The sequence below is a fragment of the Sminthopsis crassicaudata genome, chromosome 5 (assembly GCF_048593235.1).
Source record: "Sminthopsis crassicaudata isolate SCR6 chromosome 5, ASM4859323v1, whole genome shotgun sequence".
NCBI classification, from domain to species: Eukaryota; Metazoa; Chordata; class Mammalia; order Dasyuromorphia; family Dasyuridae; genus Sminthopsis; species Sminthopsis crassicaudata.
In genome coordinates this window covers 17,315,554-17,324,849 of record NC_133621.1, presented here as the reverse complement: position 1 = coordinate 17,324,849, position 9,296 = coordinate 17,315,554, and the positions used below count along the sequence as shown (strand labels likewise).

The window sequence follows — 9,296 nt, the reverse complement described above, 5'->3', positions numbered from 1 at the left end:
TTCCTCTCACTCAGTCCCAAATATACTTCCATATTCTCCTTTCTAGTGTTTCCAAGAGGGGACATTCCAGCTCCCCATGGCCGGGCGGCCGGATGGGCTGCCTCAAATGCTCCTTCTCTCCTTAATTTTCCTCAAAGCCCAGCTCTCAGGCTTCCTTCCTCTGAGTTTCCCAAACTGGAAAAAGTGCTGGAACTGGAGTGAGGAGCTGTGTTCAAATTCTACCATGGCAACCAAGTTCCTATGTTCCCTCAAACTTGCCATTTCAATGCTTCAGGTTTTGAATCTTTGCTGAGGCATTTGGGGGTTAAGTGACTTGCCCAGGGTCACACAGCTAGGAAGTGTTAAGTGTCTGAGGCCAAATTTGAACTCAGGTTCTCCTGACTTCAGGGCTGGTGCTCTATCCCCTGAACTACCTATATGCCCAGGGCTTTGAATCTTAATCTGTAAAATGGGGGGGGGATGTTCACCAGATGGCTTCTGAGGTCACTTCTCCCCCTAAATCTATGATCCTATTTGGTAATTTCTTGTGCAATGGGGCACGGATGCATCCCTGTCATCCCTCTGAATGCTACAGAGCTCATAGAAAGTTACTTAAATACAGGTTTTCTATCCCCAGGGCCAAGCTCATATGTAAGCTCCTTAAACGGGAGATCTTTTGTTGTGGGAGGTCACTATCTATTTTCTATAGCTTGTCTTCTTTTAAATGTATCATAAATTTAGCTTAAAGCTTTCTTTAAAACATAGCTTCTTATTATCAAAATATGTGTAAAGGGAGTTTCCACCCTTGTGTTCCAAATTTTCCCCCCTCCCCTAGAAGAGAGCAATGCAATCTATGTTAACATGTGCAGTTCTTCTCTGCATATCTTCACATTTATCAGGCTGCAGGAGAAAAACCAGATCGAAAAGGGGGGAAACAGAAAGCAAACAAAAGCTGCAGCTTAAACCTTTCAAAGGCGCCTTGCTCGTCCTTCCTCTTCCACTCTAGTAAAACGCTTCAATGTTCACATTTCTCGCCGTCTCTGGGGGAAAAAAGAAAGCACTCATAGTCGGCCCCTTCTAAAACAGTGGTTCCTTCTGCGCCAGAGGCGGGATTCGAACCCAGGCCTCCTTATTCCTACAGTACCACACTGAGGGAGCCGAGGTCCGGGGAGTTTTGCCCAAGGTCGCAGGGGGTCACGGGCGCAGCGCCAGGCTCAGCATTCAGGCCTCCGGGGCCAAACCCCTTCCCTCGGCCCGCTCCCTGACGGCCTTGGCCCGCGAGAGCCGGAAGTCTGGCTCGGGCTCCGGCCGCAGCCCCTCCAAGCAACAGGGTCCGGGAAGACACCCCGAGGGCTCGAGCCTTCTGGAAGGGCATGGCCCCCGGCCCAGAGGCAGGGTCGGGCCTGCGGGCGATGCCCCGAGGGCGGCGCTGCCCTCGCCAGCTGGGCAGCCGGAGGGCGCCTCCCTGAGGGCCGGGAGCGGAGCTCCGAGGGGCGGCTTTGTCCCCGGACCCGCCCCGGCTGCCGCAGCCCGCTCCCACTTGGCGCTCCTCCCTCCCCGCCCCCGCCCCTTCCCCTCCTGGCACCCCGCCGCACTGCTGCCGCCGCTCGCTAGCTGGCAGCGGACGGGGCCACCGCGCCGTCCCCGGCTCCTGCAGCCTCCGCCTGGGCTGGGAGGGGCCCCAGCTGTCTGGGGACTGAGGGGGGGTCCTCTGGTCACGAGGGCCAGAGCCAGCTGTTACCTGCGGGGGGGAGGGGAGGCGCCCGCTGCGGCTCGGACAGTATCCGCTACAGTCACTGCAGCCCCGGCTGCCACAGCAGCCCGCCGCCGCCGCCGCGGAGCCCGGAGCCGAGGAGCCCGAGAGAGCGCGAGCGCCGGGCCAGGTGAGCGGGGGGCACGGCCGGCCTCCGTGCACAGCATCGCCCGGGGGCTGCTACCTGCGGGGCACCGGGCGGCTGGGGGCCCTGCTTTCGGGGAGCGGGGGCCGGGGCGGGCCCTCTCCCGGGTTCTCCTCCCCCACCCCCCGCCTCTTCCACTGGGGCCGGAGCCCCGATCCCTGTGGGACTGCCGCGGCGGGATGCGTGGGGATGCGCTCCCGTTAGAGCCCAGAGGGAGAGAGACCAGGCGCCAAGGAGGGTCCCGGGACCCCCCTCCATCCCCCTGCCCCTCCTCCCCCTCCTCCCCTCCTTTCTTCCCAAGGTACAGTTTCCCAAGTTGCCTCCTGCGGGTGCGGGGGGCCGAGGCCGTGTGTGCGGGCCGTCCATCCCGCCCCGGTGGTCCTCCCGCACCCCTCCCGCCCTCCTCGCCCGCCCCGTGGTCCTCCCGCGCCGGGAGAGGGGCTCCTCTCGTGCACCCCCGACTTCGGCCTTGCAGAAGCAGGCGGTCCAGCCGCCCCCTTCCCCCTTCCGAGAGTTCCTGTACCTGTCAGGAGGCTTCTAACATGGCTGCCTGGTGTCGCCTTCCAGACCTCCCGCGCCCGCAGCACCTCTCTGCCCCGTTAGCCGAGCCCCCCTCGCCCCCAGTGGCTTTAATGAGCCCGGGGCCGCGCCCGCCCCGGGCCCCGGCCGCCCCCGCGCCAGCCCCCACGCCGAGCTGTGGCATGGCAGCGGACGCTCCTTCCCCTTCGATTCACCTTGGGGGCCACGGGGGCGGGGGCGCCTCGGAGGGCTGGCCGCGGGCCCTGTTGCATGTGTGGAGGCTCCTTCACTGCCCCTTGTTTGCCCCTGAGATTCCCGAGGCAGCCCGGGAGCCTCCCGGCCGCCCCTGCGCCCGCCGAGGGGTCGTGCTCCCGTCCTTCGGAGGAAAAAGTTTTATGTTTGATGATTTAGAAAATGTGGGAGCCGGGGGAGCACCAGGCGCGCCAGCCCGCCTTTACCGCTCTCCGCTCCGGGCAGAGCCCACGGGGCGGGGGGGGGGGGGGGGTCCAGCACCCTGCAGGGTTCTTAGGTGTTCTGCTTCCAACCCCGAGCCTCACTGCTGCTGAGGGAGAGCTCCGAGCCGCCCATTGCTGCTGTGAGCATGGAGTCTGCCTGGGCCTTCTCCTGCCCAGATGATGCAGCATTTCGGGGAGAAATCTGGCTTAACCATTCAAAATGGCAGCGTGCTGAACCACTGGGGCTTGCTTTGGTTTGTTTTTTTAAGAGCCCAGATCGCCATCAATATACTTCCCAGAAGGTATCGAGCTTCGGCGGAAAGCTCCCCAGCTTCCCGGTGACATATCGGCCGTGTTCCGTCAGAGATTGCTTCTAGAAATGGGGCCCGGAGTTTAGGAGGGGAACGGGCTTGAAGGAGGCTCTTAAAGGTGGATGTAGCCCAGAGGATAGAGGGGTGAAGGTGGAAATTCAAAATCCTGCCCCTCCTAGAAAGTCCCTGAGCCATTCCCTCTCAGCTCCTTTCACTTGTAAGAGAGGATGATAACAGCTCCCACCTCGCCTCAGCCTCTGTTTCTTCATCCGGAAAAGGGGCTAATAATATCGCCTACTCACAGGGCTGATGTTGAGGAGCAAAGGAAACAGCACGGAACAAAGCGCTTAGAGAAAGATAAAGGATCACTGTTGTTATTAGGACTCAGCTACTCCAATGATTCCTCCCCCCCAGCACTAATCTCTCCACTGAGGAGGAATTTAGAACTGGAAGGTCCAATCACTGTAGAGTTCATCTAATCATTTTCCAGATAATGAAACCGAGCTCCAAAGAACGGAAATGGACAAAAGTACCAGAGCAACTGTGCACCAGAGTCAGAACTGGAACTCAGACCTTAGACCCGGAGGCCAGTGTTGATTCTGCTCCCAGTGAGCTCCCTGTGAGAAGTGGGAGCTAAGGAAGGTGTCTTGTGGAAGGGAGCTCTGGGAGCTGGTTGCCCAGCTGTCCAGCTTCTTTGAGTGAATAAAAAGTCCAGGAGTTTGCTGGCCTGCTTTTATCTTAATTTGAATACCGTCCCTTCTAAGATTTCTTCCCCTCTCTCTTTCCCTTGTCATTTTGTTTCATACATTTTGACTCCCTCTTTTGACTATAAGCACTTGGATGACAGGGATGGTTTTGCTTGCCTGGCACATAGCAAATGCTTGATAAATATTGATCAGATGCTTGTTTGTTCATCTGCTTTAAAAACAAAACAAAACAAAACAAAAAACCCCAAAACATTAAGTTTGGCCTCTGATCAAGTAAGACGTATTCTTCAGGTTGGGCAGTATGTAATCATCCAACAAAATTTTTTTTTAATTTTAATAGTTTTTATTTACCAGATAAATGCATGGGTAATTTTACAATTTGACAATTGCCAAACCTTTTGTTCTAATTTTTCCCCTCCTTCCCCCTTCCTCCCCCCAGATGGCAGCTTGACCCATACACAACAAATATTTTTCAAATACCCAACAGGTACCAGGAGCTGGAACAAGACCAATAGGAAGCAGTCCTGGCCCTCAACAATCTTATGTTCCTTGAAGTATAAAGATAGAGAAGTTGGTATTGTAGCCATCAGGAGCCACAGAAATTCTTGAGCTGGGGAGTGACATACTTAGCTCTGTGATTAGCACACAAGGCTCTTTGACAGATAGGGTAGGTATAATCAAGTATCATTGGATCACTTGGTAGTTGTTTTCCTCATGGAAGAGGGATTAAGGTATTCTGTTAAATAGTTCAACTCAACATTTATTAAACCTATTGTGGATTACAGCATATGCCAGATTCTCTGCTAGGCAATGGGGAGCCAAAGACAAAAGAGAACCAGTTTCTTCCTTTGAGGAGCTTACCTTAAACTGGAACATCCACACAATTTATATAGATACAGGGAGAGAGCACAAAGGCTAGGAGGATCAACTAAATTAAATGGGCATTTCTTCCATGTCTCCTGTGCTCCAGACACTGGGCTAGGGACATTGCCTTGATTTTGTATTTGCATCCCCAGTGCTTGGCAATTTGGGGGACAGAGTGCCTAAAGGTGCTACAGAGGCAGAGCCTCCACTCAAGAGGACACACAGAGAGAAAAAAACAGAGACAGAGAGAGCAAGAGAGAAAGACAGAGACAGAGAGACAGACAGAGACAGAGAGACAGACAGAGAGAGACAGAGACACAGGGACACAGAGAGAGAGAGAGAGAGAGAGAGAGAGAGAGAGAGAGAGAGAGAGAGAGAGAGAGAGAGAGAGAGAGAGAGAGAGAAAGAGAAAGAGAGAGAGGGAGAGAGAAGAAGAGAGCAAGAAAGGGAGAAAAACCCAAGTGAAAGAGTGAAAGAGACACATAGACAGACAGGAACAGAAAGAGATGACAGAGGCAGAGACAGAGAGGAGGAAGGGAGGGAAGGAGAGAGAAAGAAAGAGATCCAAAGGTACAGAGACAGGCAGACAGAGATGACAGGTGGCCAGAAACCAGGGGATCAGATCTTTATAAAAATGCTATTTCTTTATGTTAAAATTTGGGATAATTTGAGTAATGTTTGGAATGCCTCCTTGTCCAACGCCCTTCTTAAAATCTTTGTGCTTCCTTCTGAACACAGGGAGCTTGCTGATCCTTTCATCTATTTCCCCCTGGAAGTGATATTCTTTAGTACTGTTACTATCTGCAAGTATGTTGCATGCTCCTTCCTAAAGAATTTAAGGTCCTTGAAGGCAGAACCAGTTTGCTTTTTTTGTCTCTGTATCAGTACCAATAGCATAATAGCTGACACCTAGTAGGAACTTTAAAATGTTTAAATTAAATTGTATTTTAGGATTTTTTTAACCAAGTTTAATTTTTCATCTAAGCATTCAAGAAAGCCTTTGTTAATCCAGGCTCTGTATCAATGCCTGCCCTCAAGGGGCTTACATTTTATTGGTAGAAAACAACCCATGTACATAAAAGTAAATACACCACTTTACACTTTTTTATGATATAAAAGTAAATACAAATGAATACAAAGTAAAAGTAAGTTCAGAGGAGCGGAGGGAACTCACTACCAGAGAAACCATAGGAGGTCTGAAGGAGATGACCCTGAGCTGAGCCTTTTAGGAAGCTAGGGAATCTAAAACATTCATCTCTGTCATAGCCTTTGGAGAGGGAAGAAGGCACATTTCGAAATTTCATTTTTTAAAAATAAATAAAGCTTGTAGTATCTTTGGAAAAGATCTTTTTTCTAAGAAATCAAAGGGAGTCACAATAGCCTATCTATTCCCCTAAGGCAAGCTAAAAGTAAAAAAAAATAAATACTATAAATAACCCAAAACAATAAATACCATAAATAACCCAAAGCCAAAGCCAGTAGGTTTTTGAGGCAGCCTTGGTGAGGAGAGTGATTGATTCTTTTTCCGGTAAGCCTGAATTTTTCATGCCTAATTTGAGTTGAATGGTTTACAAGTTGCCATAGGAAAATTTAAACTGGGGCTAAGACTCAAGAGAAAGCAGAACAGGGGACACATTTCTGTTTGGATGGTCTTTGTGCTTCTGGAAGATGGCATTTGGATGGACAGGAAGGATAATGAGAGAGAGAAGGTGGAGAGGATGGACATCAGGAAAGAGACACTGAGATGAAAACAGGGATAGATGGGAGAGCTTGGGCCTGATGGACTTGAACTTTTTGATGAAGGAAGATTTGAATTCCTTGGTTGTGAGGGCTGGGGTCTGAGTGAATGTGGAGGAAGTGAGATCTCAAAGGAGGTGATACTGAAGTCATGAAAGTTGAGTTGATGTAAGTCCAGCTGGGACTTGAATGAAGGAGGTCCGACCTAAGAAGGGGCCCTTACTTGAAGGTCTGCGGTAGCAGGAGTCCACTTTGGGATAACTTTTAAGATTTTAAGGTAAATTTTACATTTAAATGTGTCCTCCTGCATCTTCCTCCCATCGGTCCTGGGTTTGCCCTTTGGGGCCAAGCAGGAACTGTTTTCCAAGCAAAAGTCCCTAGGATGGTTGATCAAAACTGCCATGTTCACCCGGATGCTTCTCTTCCCAGATCGAACATCCCCATTCTGAGAAGCCAGTACTGCATGCGGGTTTAAAGATCTTGGAACTAGAGCTGAAGGACCTAAAAGTCCATCTAGTCCTCCTGATACGGCCCTTCACCATCTCGATTGCTTTCTCTGTGTGTCTTCCAGTCTGTCAGCATCTTGTCCAAAATGTGTAATGGGGACAGTCAAGGGATGAAAAGTAGGATTCCTGGGCAGTGGCCCTGAGCAGGTTAGTGTTGGGGAGCATCCCTCCTCAGTGATGGAAATGTTTTTATTGGTTCCATGAGTCTGAACTAGAGTCCCACATTATGTGGGAGATCCTGATGTAGCAATTGATGGGATTGTCAAAAGACTTTCAAGGTGGCAGAGAGAGCAATTGGTCATAACAGAGATTGGTCATAACATTCAGAGCATCAAAAGGTGCCCTTTAGCTCTTTGAAAAACTTTCCCTGGGACTACTGACATCTTAGCATTAAGATGAGATAGAATTCTATCTAATGACTAATAAGTTATTTAAATAGTACTTTAATTTTTTTGCAAAATAATTAAATTAATTTTCTCATTTGATAACGCTGTGAGGTGGGTACTATCATTATCCCCATTTTGCAGATGAGGAACTGAGGCACACATTGTCTCTGTGTGAGAAGAGTCACACAGCTTGGACATGTTTGAGGCTGTCTCTGCACTCAGATCTTCCCATTTCCAAGTCCAATACTCAATGCACTACGTCCCCTGAACTGTTATCTGCTATAAACAGGTTTAGGTAACTGGTCAGCTGCTTTGGCACTAATCGTACAGGTGTCCAGAAAGGGAATTAATGAAATAACTAAGAAATGAACAGTAAATACTAGTTTGAGAGCCTCTTTCTAGTTCTGAAATCAAATTTCTGCTTTGCTCTTCATCTTTTGCACTTTTCTTATTTTGTGTATTTAGGTACTTTACTAATCTAACATAATGGCTGAAAATTGGGATATGTTTCAGAATACTGGAACCACCACAGATGTACTTAGGAGCTTTCTAGATAAACATTGGCAAAATGGAAGAGCCAGCTTGCTTATGGATCGTTAGATGATTTCTACCTTGAACACAGATCATAACTCAATCTCTCAAGAACAGATGAACAGTTTGTCCCTTTTCCTTTTTTAAAAATTAATATTCTGAAATTAAAACCATGGACTCCATAATAAAATGACATAATTTACTCACTGTTATTTCAATAGGAAAAAATACAATACAGAAAATCAGTTTTTCTTAGGGTGTAATTTGGCACCTTTTCATGTTAGAGAAGAAGCTGAGATATGGAGCAGTGAATTACTCATTGTCACATGGGTACGACGTGGAAGTCCAGCTCTCTCTATGGTTTTCTTCTCTGAATGCTTTATTCCCAATCCTTCAGTTTTTATTTTAAAAATTCCAGAGACAGACTTGTTTTGCTTGACTCCTTTGAAAGAATCATTGGCATTCCTGCTAAGCTGAAAATGGCAAATTACACTTGAAGAAAAACTAGTTTTCTCTGTGGTATTTTTCCTATTGAAATATCAGTAAGTTATGTCATTTTATTATGAGGTTTTAAAAATTTAGTTAAATTTAATAAGTAATATAAATACATTTAGTTAAATTTAAATTAAAACCTGGAAAGGTATGGAATATTCTGGGGAGTCAAGGGCAGTAGGAAGTTATAGGAAAGTAGATTTCAGGTCAATGTAAGAAAAATCTTTAAAGCTATTGGAGTTGACCCAAAGACAAAAGGGAGGTTGTGGGAAGTCTTCCCTGTCATTGGAGGTCTTCAGACATAGGTTGAGTGGCCCCCTGTCAGGTAAACTGCAGAGGGGAATCCTGGTCTGGTGCAGGTTGTCCTCCTGAGTCTGATTTTCTGCAATTCTGTGAAATATAACAATATATCCTGGATTGAAGTTTTTTAGGGTTGGCACTAACCAATGAACTTTGTAAGCCCTCTGTGCAGATGGTCTCAGAGAGCTGTCCCGGTCAGAAAAATTTGTCACCTTGAGCCCAACCTGATGTTGAGCTACTCCATCACTTAGCAGACCAGTTCTTGGTCTTTTGCTGGTGCATCCCTGAGGGCTTTGCAATTCAGTGGGACTTGCTTGGGAGTGTGCATTCCCCTTATGTGGCCTTAAGAACCAGGGCTCACCTACACACCCAAGATTTTTGTTTCCTCATTATTGCGCCAATCTTCTCAAAGCAAGGCTTTCTCCCCATCTTTATTTATGTGCCCAATGTGGAGCCTGGAAAACAGCAGGTGGTTAATAAATGCTTGTTCACTGTAGTAGAATTTGGTGAAAGAATAAATAAATTTATCATTGCCCAAGATATTCTTGCAGATTCATCCTAATAAGCAAAGCATTGGATGTTACAGAAAAACAGCTTGTGGTGGGGGAGAA

At 48.4% G+C, this 9,296-nt stretch overlaps 1 protein-coding gene across 1 annotated transcript in view; it reads left to right on the top strand.

The window, feature by feature from the left end:
• The first annotated feature begins 1,580 nt into the window (after positions 1–1,580).
• The window catches only part of SCRN1 (secernin 1), a 61,018-nt gene continuing 53,302 nt past the window's right edge, over positions 1,581–9,296 (top strand). Inside the window, exon 1 of the mRNA XM_074266683.1 lies at positions 1,581–1,862. The gene's annotated coding sequence lies outside the window, so the exon portion shown is untranslated. The remainder of the gene's footprint in view (positions 1,863–9,296) is intronic.